This window comes from Salvelinus alpinus, chromosome 5, assembly GCF_045679555.1.
Source record: "Salvelinus alpinus chromosome 5, SLU_Salpinus.1, whole genome shotgun sequence".
In the NCBI taxonomy this organism is placed as follows: domain Eukaryota; kingdom Metazoa; phylum Chordata; class Actinopteri; order Salmoniformes; family Salmonidae; genus Salvelinus; species Salvelinus alpinus.
This window is the reverse complement of record NC_092090.1, coordinates 98,560,948-98,578,817: the sequence shown is the minus strand read 5'-3', so window position 1 is coordinate 98,578,817 and position 17,870 is coordinate 98,560,948.

Genomic DNA, 17,870 nt, shown 5'->3' with positions numbered 1-17,870 from the left:
TTGCAGTCTTTTGAAATACTATTTCATGAAAATAACTCAACATCCCAGAGGCGGAAGTGATAATCGTCTGTCAGCTTTGCGGACGGTCGTACCACCTTTTGTCTGAGCCCTCTTATCCAGGCTACTATCTCCTGGGATGGGCTCTGGCTCTGTGGCAGGCTACTGTTGTCTGAGCCCTCTTATCCAGGCTACTATCTCCTGGGATGGGCTCTGGCTCTGTGGCAGGCTACTGTTGTCTGAGCCCTCTTATCCAGGCTACTATCTCCTGGGATGGGCTCTGGCTCTGTGGCAGGCTACTGTTGTCTGAGCCCTCTTATCCAGGCTACTATCTCCTGGGATGGGCTCTGGCTCTGTGGCAGGCTACTGTTGACTCGTCAACCAGTCATTCATAGACATACAGACAACACACAAAGAGGAAATCCCACCATGTCTAACTGATAACCCTCCTGACCCTTATAACCCTCATAACACTCCTAACCCTCCTAACCCTTATAACACTCCTAACCCTTATAACACTCCTAACCCTCCTAACCCTGCTAACCCTCCTAACCCTCCTAACCCTGCTAACCCTCCTAACCCTCCTAACCCTCCTAACCCTGCTAACCCTCCTAACCCTCCTAACCCTCCTAACCCTGCTAACCCTCCTAACCCTCCTAACCCTCCTAACCCTCCTAACACTCCTAACCCTCCTAACACTTATAACCCTCCTAACACACCTAACACTCCTAACCCTCCTAACCCTGCTAACCCTCCTAACCCTCCTAACCCTGCTAACCCTGCTAACCCTCCTAACCCTCCTAACCCTCCTAACACTCCTAACCCTCCTAACCCTCCTGACCCTCCTAACCCTCCGAACCCTCCTAACACTTATAACCCTCCTAACCCACCTAACCCTCCTAACCCTCCTAACACTCCTAACCCTCCTAACACGTATAACCCTCCTAACCCTCCTAACCCTCTTAACCCTCCTAACCCTCCTAACACTCCTAACCCTCCTAACACTTATAACCCTCCTAACACACCTAACCCTCCTAACCCTCCTAACACTTATAACCCTCCTAACCCTCCTAACACTCCTAACCCTCCTAACACTTATAGCCCTCCTAACACACCTAACCCTCCAAACCCTCCTAACACTTATAACCCTCCTAACCCTCCTAACCCTCTTAACCAACCTAACCCTCCTAACACTGCTAACCCTCCTAACCCTGCTAACCCTCCTAACCCTCCTAACCCTCCTAACACTTATAACACTCCTAACCCACCTAACCCTCCTAACCCTCCTAACACTTATAACACTCCTAACCCACCTAACCCTCCTAACACTTATAATACACCTAACCCTCCTAACCCCCAGCAGACTGGCCGAGTCTGACTCCTCCTCTTCTCCTCACAGCTCCTCTCAACACTCATACCGTATCCTCCCTCATACTGTGACTCAACAAAGAGCTGCTTGGAATACCACACCACAAAACGTCACAAAACATCACATAGCACACCGTAAACAAGACAGCATCATAACATACTGTACAATACCACAATACTGTACAATCCCTGTACCACAACATCATACCATATCCCTGTACCACAACATCCTACCATTTCCCTGTACCCCAACATCATACCATATCCCTGTACCACAACATCATACCATATCCCTGTACCACAGCATCATACCATATCCCCCCTGTACCATAACATCATACCATATCCCTGTACCACTACATCATACCATATCCCTGTACCATAACATCATACCATATCCCTGTACCACAACATCATACCATATCCCTGTACCACTTCACACCATATCCCTGTACCACAACATCATACCATATCCCTGTACCATAACATCATACCATATCCCTGTACCACAACATCATACCATATCCCTGTACCACAACATCATACCATATCCCTGTACCACAACATCATACCATATCCCTGTACCACAGCATCATACCATATCCCCCCTGTACCATAACATCATACCATATCCCTGTACCATAACATCATACCATATCCCTGTACCACAGCATCATACCATATCCCTGTACCACAACATCATACCATATCCCTGTACCACTACATCATACCATATCCCTGTACCACAACATCATACCATATCCCTGTACCACAACATCATACCATATCCCTGTACCACAGCATCATACCATATCCCCCCTGTACCATAACATCATACCATATCCCTGTACCATAACATCATACCATATCCCTGTACCACAGCATCATACCATATCCCTGTACCACAACATCATACCATATCCCTGTACCACTACATCATACCATATCCCTGTACCACAACATCATACCATATCCCTGTACCACAACATCATACCATATCCCTGTACCACAACATCATACCATATCCCTGTACCACAACATCATACCATATCCCTGTACCACAACATCATACCATATCCCTGTACCATAACATCATACCATATCCCTGTACCACAACATCATACCATATCCCTGTACCCCAACATCATACCATATCCCTGTACCACAACATCGTACCATATCCCTGTACCACAACATCATACCATATCCCCCCTGTACCATAACATCATACCATATCCCTGTACCGCAATATCATACCATATCCCTGTACCACAACATCATACCATATCCCTGTACCACAACATCATACCATATCCCCCCTGTACCATAACATCATACCATATCCCTGTACCGCAATATCATACCATATCCCTGTATCACAACATCATACCATATCCCTGTACCACAACATCATACCATATCCCCCCTGTACCATAACATCATACCATATCCCTGTACCATAACATCATACCATATCCCTGTATCACAACATCATACCATATCCCTGTACCACAACATCATACCATATCCCCCCTGTACCACAACATCATACCATATCCCCCTGTACCACAACATCATACCATATCCCTGTACCACAACATCATACCATATCCCTGTACCACAGCATCATACCATATCCCCCTGTACCACAACATCATACCATATCCCTGTACCATAACATCATACCATATCCCCCTCTACCACATCATCATACCATATCCCTGTACCATAACATCATACCATATCCCCCCTGTAACACAGCATCATACCATATCCCCCTGTACCACAACATCATACCATATCCCTGTACCATAACATCATACCATATCCCTGTACCACAACATCATACCATATCCCTGTACCACAACATCATACCATATCCCCCCTGTACCACAACATCATACCATATCCCTGTATCACAACATCATACCATATCCCCCTGTACCACAACATCATACCATATCCCCCCTGTACCACAACATCATACCATATCCCCCTGTACCACAACATCATACCATATCCCTGTAACACAGCATCATACCATATCCCCCTGTACCACAACATCATACCATATCCCTGTACCATAACATCATACCATATCCCTGTACCACAACATCATACCATATCCCCCCTGTACCACAACATCATACCATATCCCTGTATCACAACATCATACCATATCCCTGTACCACAGCATCATACCATATCCCCCTGTACCACAACATCATACCATATCCCTGTACCACAACATCATACCATATCCCTGTATCACAACATCATACCATATCCCTGTAACACAGCATCATACCATATCCCCCTGTACCACAACATCATACCATATCCCTGTACCATAACATCATACCATATCCCTGTACCACAACATCATACCATATCCCCCCTCTACCACATCATCATACCATATCCCTGTATCATAACATCATACCATATCCCTGTATCACAACATCATACCATATCCCTCTACCACATCATCATACCATATCCCTGTATCACAACATCATACCATATCCCCCCTGTACCACAACATCATACCATATCCCCCCTGTACCATAACATCATACCATATCCCTGTACCATAACATCATACCATATCCCTGTATCACAACATCATACCATATCCCTGTACCACAACATCATACCATATCCCCCTGTACCACAACATCATACCATATCCCTGTACCACAACATCATTCCATATCCCCCTCTACCACAGCATCATACCATATCCCCCCTGTACCACAACATCATACCATATCCCTGTACCATAACATCATACCATATCCCTGTACCACAACATCATTCCATATCCCCCTCTACCACAGCATCATACCATATCCCTGTACCATAACATCATACCATATCCCCCCTGTAACACAGCATCATACCATATCCCCCTGTACCACAACATCATACCATATCCCCCTGTACCACAACATCATACCATATCCCTGTACCATAACATCATACCATATCCCTGTACCACAACATCATACCATATCCCCCCTGTACCACAACATCATACCATATCCCTGTATCACAACATCATACCATATCCCCCCTGTACCATAACATCATACCATATCCCTGTACCATAACATCATACCATATCCCTGTACCACAGCATCATACCATATCCCCCCTCTACCACATCATCATACCATATCCCTGTATCACAACATCATACCATATCCCCCCTGTACCACAACATCATACCATATCCCTGTACCACAGCATCATACCATATCCCCCCTGTACCATAACATCATACCATATCCCTGTATCACAACATCATACCATATCCCTCTACCACATCATCATACCATATCCCTGTACCACAACATCATACCATATCCCTGTACCACAACATCATACCATATCCCTGTACCACAACATCATACCATATCCCCCTGTACCACAACATCATACCATATCCCCCTGTACCACAGCATCATACCATATCCCTGTACCACAACATCATACCATATCCCCCTGTACCACAACATCATACCATATCCCTGTATCACAACATCATACCATATCCCTGTACCACAGCATCATACCATATCCCTGTACCACAACATCATACCATATCCCCCTGTACCACAACATCATACCATATCCCTGTACCACAGCATCATACCATATCCCTGTACCACAACATCATACCATATCCCCCTGTACCACAACATCATACCATATCCCCCTGTACCACAACATCATACCATATCCCTGTACCACAACAGACTGCCCGGGATGTGTTACAATGCAGTAAACTATACAGTCGACAAAGCACTTCTTAAAGGCTTTTTCTCTGACGTTCGTGGAGATTGCATTCATGTTAAGCGCTGCACATGTCGGCTCAAGTGTAAATTACCTTTAAAAAGTCCATTATAACGGTTTTAACAGGCCTTGCATTGAATGCCAGCAACTGAAACATACCATTCTATACCACAACACAACAAAAACCACAACACAACATAACAGAACCCCCAAACATCACCCTTTAGGTCACCAAGTAAATCACCTTCTTGGTTTTTTGACAGCAAGAATATAGCTGTAATAAAGTCACTGACTTCCCAAGGTTAATCTTATCTCACAGGTGGGTCAGCCTTTCTGAAATGGTTCCTACGCCCTCTCTGCTGTAACGGCTGTTGGTGGAAGAAAGAGTGGACCAAAATGCAGCGTGGTAAGTGTCCATGTTAATATTTTCTTTTAAACTCAGAACACTAAAACAAAATAACAAAAAATAGACCAACAAGAAACAGTTCTGTCTGGTGCAGACACAGAGTCAGAAAACAACTACCCACAAACACAGGTGTGAAAACAGGCTGCCTAAGTCTGGTTCTCAAATCAGAGACAACGATAGACAGCTGCCTGTGATTGAGAACCACACCAGGCCAAAACACATAGAAGTACAAAACATAGAACAAAACAGAATGCCCACCCCAACTCACGCCCTGACCAAACCAAAATAGAGACATAAACAAGGAACTAAGGTCAGGGCGTGACATCTGCAAGGTGTGTTTACATGATATCTATGTCTTATTACTAATAGCTAATATAAAAACAAATATTCTACCAGTGAAAGGAGCTCAGACTCAGGAGGAACACGTTGACTCTGTGAATCACCCGGTTATAATGCATTATATGAACGTACGTAGAATTATAGAATAGAATTATAAGCCTTTATAAAATGCCTAAAGAATACAGATGCCTTTTGAAATCCTTTCCAGTCAGGTCGTAAGATACGGTACATTATAAAACGTGATGCTATAAGCATTTATTATCCTTCACGGCTCCTTCTATGCGACCAATGCATTAATATCCATGAAGTGTTTATAATGCATTATAAGCCTTTATAAATGCCCATTAGGACTTCTGATGCATAAACAATTATAATGTATTTACAATGCATAACACTAACAGAACAGGTGGCAGTGAAGGAAGGGTTACCGCGAGGTCCTCCACTGTACCAGTTGTTCCATGGTCATGTGACCTGTGCAGGAAGTGTTACCACGAGGTCCTCCACTGTACCAGTTGTTCCATGGTCATGTGACCTGTGCAGGAAGTGTTACCACGAGGTCCTCCACTGTACCAGTTGTTCCATTGTCATGTGACCTGTGTAGGTCCTATGGAGGAGGATTATGGCTGTCTGAAAACATCAGTAGCTGTCAAATCCCATAGTTTCCTCAATTCCTCTCAAAGCTCATTGGTCCGAGTGAGGGACCTTGGATCCTCTCCTACAATGCGCTTTGAGAGGGAGGTGACGAATGGAGGAAACAAGGACAAAGGAAGCAAGGAATGGATGGTTAGTAAAGTTGGACGGTTAACCAATCTGGACACAGAACACTAGCCAATCACTAGTCAACCACTACAGGCATTAGCCAACCAGGACACAGAACACTAGCCAATCACTAGTCAACCACTACAGGCATTAGCCAACCAGGACACAGAACACTAGCCAATCACTAGTCAACCACTACAGGCATTAGCCAACCAGGACACAGAACACTAGCCATTCACTACTGCCATTAGTCAACCAGGACATATAACACTAGCCAGTCACTAGCCAACCATTAGCCAATCAGGACACTAGCCAGTCACTACAGCCATTAACCAACCAGGATACAAAACACTAGCCAGTCACTACAGCCATTAGCCAACCAGAACACTAGCCAGTCACTACAGCCATTAGCCAACCAGAACACTAGCCAGTCACTACAGCCATTAGCCAACCAGGACACAAAACACTAGCCAGTCACTACAGCCATTAGCCAACCAGGACACAGAACATGAACAGTCATGTGAGAGACTTCATGTATGGAACAATTAGAGTCCTGTTCTAGACAATGAGAATATGAGAGGATCTTCTTTGCTTTGAGTCACCGTCGACATAGCATACATAACCTAATTAGCAGTTAGCTTCTACACCACAAAACCCTCTGCTACCATCATGTATCAGCCTTCGAAGCCATCATAAATTACTTCTATAGGGCAACCTATGTTTTGATCCATGTACATGACTATGCAACGTGCCAGAACCTTTATAATGCATTATAGCCCCTTTATAAAGCATAATAACCACTTTAAGATTTCACAGAACCAATTTTTTTTTGCTGACAAACCCCGTCCCCCCCTCCCCTCCCCTTGTCATCCTGGTGAAAGTGGAGCGTGAAGAGGTGAGGTGCCCCCTGGCCAGAGGGCAGTAGTCCCATGTAGACTACAGTCCATACCACAGAGAGGTGTCTGTTAGGAAGAACATGATCAGATTCCTAACACTCCCTCTCTCTCAAACACACAATGGAGCTTCATGTGTCGAACGCTGGCCAAGCAGTTTCTCCGGTCTCCCCGTGCCTATGGTTTTAAAAGTGTACGACTTTCTCGTGGGAAAATGGCCAGATGAATAAGAAAAAATAAAAAAACATTGTGAGGAATGTGAGAATCGACCCCCCCCCCCACCCCCACCCTACCGTCGTTATTGAGGGACAAGTACAGTAATCTGATGCTGTAAAGGATTTATGTAATTATCACACATTCTAAAATCTTATATCAGAGGCCCATTCAGAGTGACATTGGAGGTTTTGTGGGGTTCGGCAAGAGGGGGATTAAAAGTGATATAAGAAAATTAAGAGTTCTTTAATATTATGCCTGAGTTATTTAGATTTGCTTGCGTGATTTAATTTCCGCCTGCTACAAAATCAGAACGGTGGATTGTTCTAGAATGTTGCCTGAAAGAAATCAGGTCAGGTACAGAGGAATACTGTGTTGTGTTTGGTAATTATAACGTGTTGAACACCTGAATGTTAACGAGGCTTATGACAACAGAGCATTATGAACGGATGAATGTGTGGGATGTGTGTTTGTGGCGATCACCCGGGTATCACGCGTTGTTTCAGTTGCGTGTTACAATTCAAACGGACATGTGCATTTGCAGAATTGTTGAGATTATCATATATTTTTGTGTGTGTGTTGGGGGGGGGCTTGTTATGGGTTCTTCCTGTGTTTGATTACAGGGTTGTGTTTCTGTCACAGTAACGTACATAGCGGACTCATTCCGATAGGAGTTCAACAAAGTTTAACAAACTTCTCATGGTCTAAGGGTCTGTCTCAGAGACATACAGTCAGGTCCAAAAGTATTGGCACCCTTGATAAAGTTTACCAAAAAAACTGTATTAAATAAATCATACAAATACTGAGGTATATTTTGTACTAATATTTTTTGTTTTTGTTTAAAGAGTTGACCAATTAATGCAAAATAAAAATACAAAAGATATAGGAGTCACAGTTATTGGCACCCCTCTTGGAGTCATAATTATTGGCACACCTCTTGGGGTCACAGTTATTGGCACCCCTCTTGGGGTCCTAGTTATTGGCACCCCTCTTGGGGTCACAGTTATTGGCACCCCTCTTGGTGTCATAGTTATTGGCACCCCTCATGGGGTCATAGTTATTGGCACCCCTCTTGGGGTCATAGTTATTGGCACCCCTCTTGGTGTCATAGTTATTGGCACCCCTCTTGGGGTCATAGTTATTGGCACCCCTCTTGGGGTCATAGTTATTGGCACCCCTCTTGGTGTCATAGTTATTGGCACCCCTCTTGGTATCATAGTTATTGGCACCCCTCTTGGAGTCATAATTATTGGCACCCCTCTTGGTATCATAGTTATTGGCACCACTCTTGGTGTCATAGTTATTGGCACCCCTCTTGGGGTCATAGTTATTGGCACCCCTCTTGGGGTCATAGTTATTGGCACCCCTCTTGGAGTCACAGTTATTGGCACCCCTCTTTGAGTCATAGTTATTGGCACCCCTCTTGGGGTCCTAGTTATTGGCACCCCTCTTGGTATCATAGTTATTGGCACCCCTCTTGGGGTCATAGTTATTGGCACCCCTCTTGGGGTCATAGTTATTGGCACCCCTCTTGGAGTCATAATTATTGGCACCCCTCTTGGTATCATAGTTATTGGCACCCCTCTTGGAGTCATAATTATTGGCACCCCTCTTGGTATCATAGTTATTGGCACCCCTCTTGGTATCATAGTTATTGGCACCCCTCTTGGGGTCACAGTTATTGACACCCCTCTTTGGGGTCATAGTTATTGGCACCCCTCTTTTCAATACCTTTCAATACCTCCGCTTGCGAGGATAACACCACTGAGCCTTTTTCTAACATTGTTTGATGAGACTTGAGAGGGATCTTAGACCCGTTCCTCTATAACAGAATCTGATTCCAGAACACATTGGGAGGGATCTTAGACCCGTTCCTCTATAACAGAATCTGATTCCAGAACACATTGGGAGGGATCTTAGACCCGTTCCTCTGTAACAGAATCTGATTCTAGAACACATTGGGAGGGATCTTAGACCCGTGCCTCTATAACAGAATCTGATTCTAGAACACATTGGGAGGGATCTTAGACCCGTTCCTCTATACAGAATCTGATTCCAGAACACATTGGGAGGGATCTTAGACCCGTTCCTCTATAACAGAATCTGATTCCAGAACACATTGGGAGGGATCTTAGACCCGTTCCTCTATACAGAATCTGATTCCAGAACACATTGGGAGGGATCTTAGACCCGTTCCTCTATACAGAATCTGATTCCAGAACACATTGGGAGGGATCTTAGACCCGTTCCTCTATACAGAATCTGATTCTAGAACACATTGGGAGGGATCTTAGACCCGTTCCTCTATACAGAATCTGATTCCAGAACACATTGGGAGGGATCTTAGACCCGTTCCTCTATAACAGAATCTGATTCCAGAACACATTGGGAGGGATCTTAGACCCGTTCCTCTATACAGAATCTGATTCCAGAACACATTGGGAGGGATCTTAGACCCGTTCCTCTATAACAGAATCTGATTCTAGAACACATTGGGAGGGATCTTAGACCCGTTCCTCTATAACAGAATCTGATTCCAGAACACATTGGGAAGGATCTTAGACCCGCGCCTCTATAACAGAATCTGATTCTAGAACACATTGGGAGGGATCTTAGACCCGTTCCTCTATAACAGAATCTGATTCTAGAACACATTGGGAGGGATCTTAGACCCGTTCCTCTATAACAGAATCTGATTCTAGAACACATTGGGAGGGATCTTAGACCCATTCCTCTATAACAGAATCTGATTCTAGAACACATTGGGAGGGATCTTAGACCCGTTCCTCTATACAGAATCTGATTCTAGAACACATTGGGAGGGATCTCAGATTTCAGCCTCCTGGCAGAGGAAACCAGATTTCAGCCTCCTGGCAGAGGAAACCAGATTTCTTTGGGCTAAAACATCCTGGTACTGGGTAAAGTTCATTATGCTGTTGAAGGCCACAGGACCAGTACATTACAGTACAGTAACAATAAACCCTACGACACTAACCCAGTCCTGTCCAGTCCAATCCTCTTCTCTCGCTCCGACAACCACTGCAACCAGCCAGCCAGGCCTGCATAATCAGCTAAGCAGCTTTATGACGGAGCTAGGCTACATCAAAAAATGTTGTAACGCGTGACTTCTGACAGTAAAACACTCGTATGAATAGGACATTGTTCCTCCTTGGTTAATATCTAGAATATTAGGAGACTATTTTGAACTGTATCAAACTAGTTGTCCCTTTGAAGTTCTATATAAAGACTACTGTATTGTGGCAGGCTACTTTACTAACCCATCTATCCAATGGCCTGTCAGCTCAGCACCTCCATCTATCCAATGGCCTGTCAGCTCAGCACCTCCATCTATCCAATGGCCTGTCAGCTCAGCACCCTCATCCAGCCAATGGCCTGTCAGCTCAGCACCCTCATCCAGCCAATGGCCTGTCAGCTCAGCACCTCCATCCATCCAATGGCCTGTCAGCTCAGCACCCTCATCCAGCCAATGGCCTGTCAGCTCAGCACCTCCATCCGACCAATGGCCTGTCAGCTCAGCACCTCCATCCATCCAATGGTCTGTCAGCTCAGCACCCTCCATCTATCCAATGGCCTGTCAGCTCAGCACCTCCATCTGACCAATGGCCTGTCAGCTCAGCACCTCCATCCGACCAATGGTCTGTCAGCTCAGCACCTCCATCCGACCAATGGCCTGTCAGCTCAGCACCCTCCATCCGACCAATGACCTGTCAGCTCAGCACCCTCCATCCATCCAATGGCCTGTCAGCTCAGCACCCTCCATCCGACCAATGGCCTGTCAGCTCAGCACCTCCATCCATCCAATGGCCTGTCAGCTCAGCACCTCCATTCGACCAATGGCCTGTCAGCTCAGCACCTCCATCCATCCAATGGCCTGTCAGCTCAGCACCCTCCATCCGACCAATGGCCTGTCAGCTCAGCACCCTCCATCTATCCAATGGCCTGTCAGCTCAGCACCCTCCATCCATCCAATGGCCTGTCAGCTCAGCACCTCCATCCATCCAATGGCTAGTCAGCTCAGCACCTCCATTCGACCAATGGCCTGTCAGCTCAGCACCTCCATCTATCCAATGGCCTGTCAGCTCAGCACCCTCATCCAGCCAATGGCCTGTCAGCTCAGCACCCTCATCCAGCCAATGGCCTGTCAGCTCAGCACCTCCATCCATCCAATGGCCTGTCAGCTCAGCACCCTCATCCAGCCAATGGCCTGTCAGCTCAGCACCTCCATCCGACCAATGGCCTGTCAGCTCAGCACCTCCATCCATCCAATGGTCTGTCAGCTCAGCACCCTCCATCTATCCAATGGCCTGTCAGCTCAGCACCTCCATCTGACCAATGGCCTGTCAGCTCAGCACCTCCATCCGACCAATGGTCTGTCAGCTCAGCACCTCCATCCGACCAATGGCCTGTCAGCTCAGCACCCTCCATCCGACCAATGACCTGTCAGCTCAGCACCCTCCATCCATCCAATGGCCTGTCAGCTCAGCACCCTCCATCCGACCAATGGCCTGTCAGCTCAGCACCTCCATCCATCCAATGGCCTGTCAGCTCAGCACCTCCATTCGACCAATGGCCTGTCAGCTCAGCACCTCCATCCATCCAATGGCCTGTCAGCTCAGCACCCTCCATCCGACCAATGGCCTGTCAGCTCAGCACCCTCCATCTATCCAATGGCCTGTCAGCTCAGCACCCTCCATCCATCCAATGGCCTGTCAGCTCAGCACCTCCATCCATCCAATGGCTAGTCAGCTCAGCACCTCCATTCGACCAATGGCCTGTCAGCTCAGCACCTCCATCCGAACCAATGGCCTGTCAGCTCAGCACCCTCCATCCATCCAATGGCCTGTCAGCTCAGCACCCTCCATCCGACCAATGACCTGTCAGCTCAGCACCCTCCATCCATCCAATGGCCTGTCAGCTCAGCACCTCCATCCATCCAATGGCCTGTCAGCTCAGCACCTCCATCCGACCAATGGCCTGTCAGCTCAGCACCCTCCATCCGACCAATGACCTGTCAGCTCAGCACCCTCCATCCATCCAATGGCCTGTCAGCTCAGCACCCTCCATCCGATCCAATGGCCTGTCAGCTCAGCACCTCCATCCATCCAATGGCCTGTCAGCTCAGCACCCTCCATCTATCCAATGGCCTGTCAGCTCAGCACCTCCATCTATCCAATGGTCTGTCAGCTCAGCACCTCCATCCATCCAATGGTCTGTCAGCTCAGCACCTCCATTCGACCAATGGTCTGTCAGCTCAGCACCTCCATTCGACCAATGGCCTGTCAGCTCAGCACCCTCCATCCATCCAATGGCTAGTCAGCTCAGCACCTCCATTCGACCAATGGCCTGTCAGCTCAGCACCTCCATCCGAACCAATGGCCTGTCAGCTCAGCACCCTCCATCCATCCAATGGCTAGTCAGCTCAGCACCTCCATTCGACCAATGGCCTGTCAGCTCAGCACCTCCATCCAAACCAATGGCCTGTCAGCTCAGCACCTCCATCCATCCAATGGCCTGTCAGCTCAGCACCTCCATCCATCCAATGGCCTGTCAGCTCAGCACCTCCATCTATCCAATGGTCTGTCAGCTCAGCACCTCCATCTATCCAATGGCCTGTCAGCTCAGCACCCTCCATCCGACCAATAACCTGTCAGCTCAGCACCCTCCATCCATCCAATGGCCTGTCAGCTCAGCACCCTCCATCCGACCAATGGCCTGTCAGCTCAGCACCCTCCATCCGACCAATTTTTATTTTTTTTATTTTTATTTAACCTTTATTTAACCAGGTAGGCAAATTGAGAACACGTTCTCATTTACAATTGCGACCTGGCCAAGATAAAGCAAAGCAGTTCGACACATACAACAACACATAGTTACACATGGAGTAAAACAAACATACAGTGAGGGAAAAAAGTATTTGATCCCCTGCTGATTTTGTACGTTTGCCCACTGACAAAGAAATGATCAGTCTATAATTTTAATGGTAGGTTTATTTGAACAGTGAGAGACAGAATATCAACAAAAAAATCCAGAAAAACGCATGTCAAATATGTTATGAATTGATTTGCATTTTAATGAGGGAAATAAGTATTTGACCCCTCTGCAAAACATGACTTAGTACTTGGTGGAAAAACCCTTGTTGACAATCACAGAGGTCAGACGTTTCTTGTAGTTGGCCACCAGGTTTGCACACATCTCAGGAGGGATTTTGTCCCACTCCTCTTTGCAGATCTTCTTCAAGTCATTAATGTTTCGAGGCTGACGTTTGGCAACTCGAACCTTCAGCTCCCTCCACAGATTTTTTATGGGATTAAGGTCTGGAGACTGGCTAGGCCACTCCGGGACCTTAATGTGCTTCTTCTTGAGCCACTCCTTTGTTGCCTTGGCCGTGTGTTTTGGGTCATTGTCATGCTGGAGTAACCATCCACGACCCATTTTCAATACCCTGGCTGAGGGAAGGAGGTTTTCACCCAAGATTTGACGGTACATGGCCCCGTCCATCGTCCCTTTGATGCGGTGAAGTTGTCCTGTCCCCTAAGCAGAAAAACACCCCCAAAGCATAATGTTTCCATCTCCATGTTTGACGGTGGGGATGGTGTTCTTGGGGTCATAGGCAGCATTCCTCCTCTTCCAAACACGGCAAGTTGAGTTGATGCCAAAGAACTCCATTTTGGTCTCATCTGACCACAACACGTTCACCCAGTTGTCCTCTGAATCATTCAGATGTTCATTGGCAAACTTCAGACGGGCATGTATATGTGCTTTCTTGAGCAGGGGGACCTTGCGGACGCTGCAGGATTTCAGTCCTTCACGGCGTAGTGTGTTACCAATTGTTTTCTTGATGACTATGGTCCCAGCTGCCTTGAGATCATTGACAATATCCTCCTGTGTAGTTCTGGGCTGATTCCTCACCGTTCTCATGATCATTGCAACTCCACGAGGTGAGATCTTGCATCGAGCCCCAGGCTGAGGGAGATTGACAGTTCTTTTGTGTTTCTTCCATTTGCGAATAATCGCAGAAACTGTTGTCACCTTCTCACCAAGCTGCTTGGCGATGGTCTTGTAGCCCATTCCAGCCTTGTGTAGGTCTACAATCTTGTCCCTGACATCCTTGGAGAGCTCTTTGGTCTTGGCCATGGTGGAGAGTTTGGAATCTGATTGATTGATTGCTTCTGTGGACAGGTATCTTTTATACAGGTAAGAAACTGAGATTAGGAGCACTCCCTTTAAGAGTGTGCTCCTAATCTCAGCTCGTTACCTGTATGAAAGACACCTGGGAGCCAGAAATCTTTCTGATTGAGAGGGGGTCAAATACTTATTTCCCTCATTAAAATGCAAATCAATTTATAACATTTTTGATATGCGTTTTTCTGGATATTTTTGTTGTTATTCTGTCTCTCACTGTTCAAATAAACCTACCATTAAAATTATAGACTGATCATTTCTTTGTCAGTGGGCAAACGTACAAAATCAGCAGGGGATCAAATACTTTTTTCCCTCACTGTATAGTCAATAATACAGTGAAAAAAAAATAAGTCTATATACAATGTGAGCAAGTGAGGTGAGATAAGGGAGGTGAAGGCAAACAAATATATGTATAAATAAATAAAAATATAAAAGGCCATGGAGGCGAAGTGAGTACAACACAGCAAGTAAAATAAAAACTAAAAAAACACTGGAATGGTTGGTTTGCAGTGGAAGAAAGTGCAAAGTAGAGACAGAAATAATGGGGTGCAAAGGAGCAAAATAAATTAATAAATAAATACAGTAGGTAAAGAGGTAGTTGTTTGGGCTAAATTGTAGATGGGTTATGTACAGGTGCAGTAATCTATGAGCTGCTCTGACAGCCGGTGCTTAAAGCTAGTGAGGGAGATAGGTGTTTCCAGTTTCAGAGATTTTTGTAGTTCGTTCCAGTCATTGGCAGCAGAGAACTGGAAGGAGAGGCGTCCAAAGGAAGAATTGGTTTTGGGGGTGACTAGAGAGATATACCTGCTGGAGCGCGTGCTACAGGTAGGTGCTGCTATGGTGACCAGCGAGCTGAGATAAGGGGGGACTTTACCTAGCAGGGTCTTGTAGATGACCTGGAACCAGTGGGTTTGGCGACGAGTATGAAGCGAGGGCCAGCCAACGAGAGTGTACAGGTCGCAGTGGTGGGTAGTATATGGGGCTTTGGTGACAAAATGGCCTGTCAGCTCAGCACCCTCCATCTATCCAATGGCCTGTCAGCTCAGCACCCTCCATCTATCCAATGGCCTGTCAGCTCAGCACCCTCCATCTATCCAATGGCCTGTCAGCTCAGCACCCTCCATCCATCCTGGTCTCATAGACTAGACGTAACATACTAAAGGTAAATCCAGAACGCTTACATTAGTCAGATATGTTACGTTTGGTATGGTTACATAAGACAGAAGGTTGCTTAAGGCAACATCTAAAGCAGGGTGGTTGGTTGGGGTAGATGGGTAGGCGTATAACGCGAACGTCTAGCAACCCGAAGGTTGAGTGTTCGAATCTCATCATTGACAACTGTAGCATTTTAGCTAATCAGCTACTTTACAACTACTTAGCATGTTAGCTAACCCTTCCCCTAGCCCTAACCCTAAACCCTAGCCTAGTTAACTTTAGCCACCTAGCCACCTAGTTAATGTTAGCCACAGTAAATGGGAATTTGTATCATATCATACGTTTTGGAAATTTGTAATATATTGTACTAATTACAATTTGTAACATATTGTATGAATTGCAATTTTACATGCTGCAATTGACATGCCGACTGCAGGAATGTCCAGTAGAGCTGTTGCCAGATAATTGAATGTAGATTTCTCTACCATAAGCCGCCTCCAATGTCGTTTTAGAGAATTTGGCAATACGACCAACCGGCCTCACAACCGCAGGCCACATGTTACCACGCCAGCCCAGGACCTCCACAATCAGCTTCTTCACCTGCGGGATCATCTGAGACCAGTCACCCTGACAGTTGTTGAAACTATGGGTTTAACACAACAGGAGAATTTCTGTCAGAAACCATCTCAGGGAAGCTCATCTACATGCTCGTCATCCTCACCAGGGTTTTGACCTGACAGCAGTTTGGCGTTGTAGGGCGAGTGCTTTGCTAATGTCAACGTTGTGAACAGAGTGCCCGATGGTGGCGGTGGGGTTATGGTATGGGGAGGCATAAGTTACGGACAACGAACACAATTGCATTTTATCGATGGCAATTTGAATGTACAGAGATACCGTGACGAGATCCTGAGGCCCATTGTCGCGCCATTCATCCACCTCCATCACCTCATGTTTCAGCATGATAATGCACGGAACCATGTCGCAAGGATCTGTACACAATTCCTGGAAACTGAAAATGTCCCAGTTCTTCCATGGCCTGCATACTCACCAGACATGTCACCCATTGAGCATTTTTGGGATGCTCTGGATCGACGTGTACGACGGCGTGTTACAGTTCCCACCAATGTCCAGCAACTTCGCACAGCAATTGAAGAGGAGAGGGACACCATTCCACAGGCCATGTTCAACAGCCTGATCAACTCTATGTGAAGGAAATGTGTTGCGCTGCATGAGGAAAATGGTGGTCACACCAGATACTGACTGGTTTTGTGATCCATGACCCTATTTTATTTTTAAAGGTATCTGTGACCAACAGATGCATATCTGTATTCCCAGTCATGTGAAATCCATAGATTAGGACCTAATGAATTTATTTCAATTAACTGATTTCCTTCTATGAACTGTAACTCTTTAACATATTTGTACTTGTTGCATGTTGTGTTTATATTTTTCTTCAGAGTAATAAAAGTGTCCAAGATTTACTTTACTATGTTACGTCTATCCCTGAGTCTAGGTTGGCTCAGTGCCCCCATCCATGCTATGCCCTGTTAGAGCCTCAGAGTCACATGGCTCAATTCATTTGATTCATAGACATGGGAGTCGCCCATATAGATCAAACAATGAGGTGCCCCCACCTTCCCTCCCAAACTCCCCCTCTCCTCTCCCACCTCTCCCCACCCCTCTCTCGCCTCCTCCTCCCCCATCCCTTCTCACCTCCCCCCTCCCTCCTCGCCCAACTC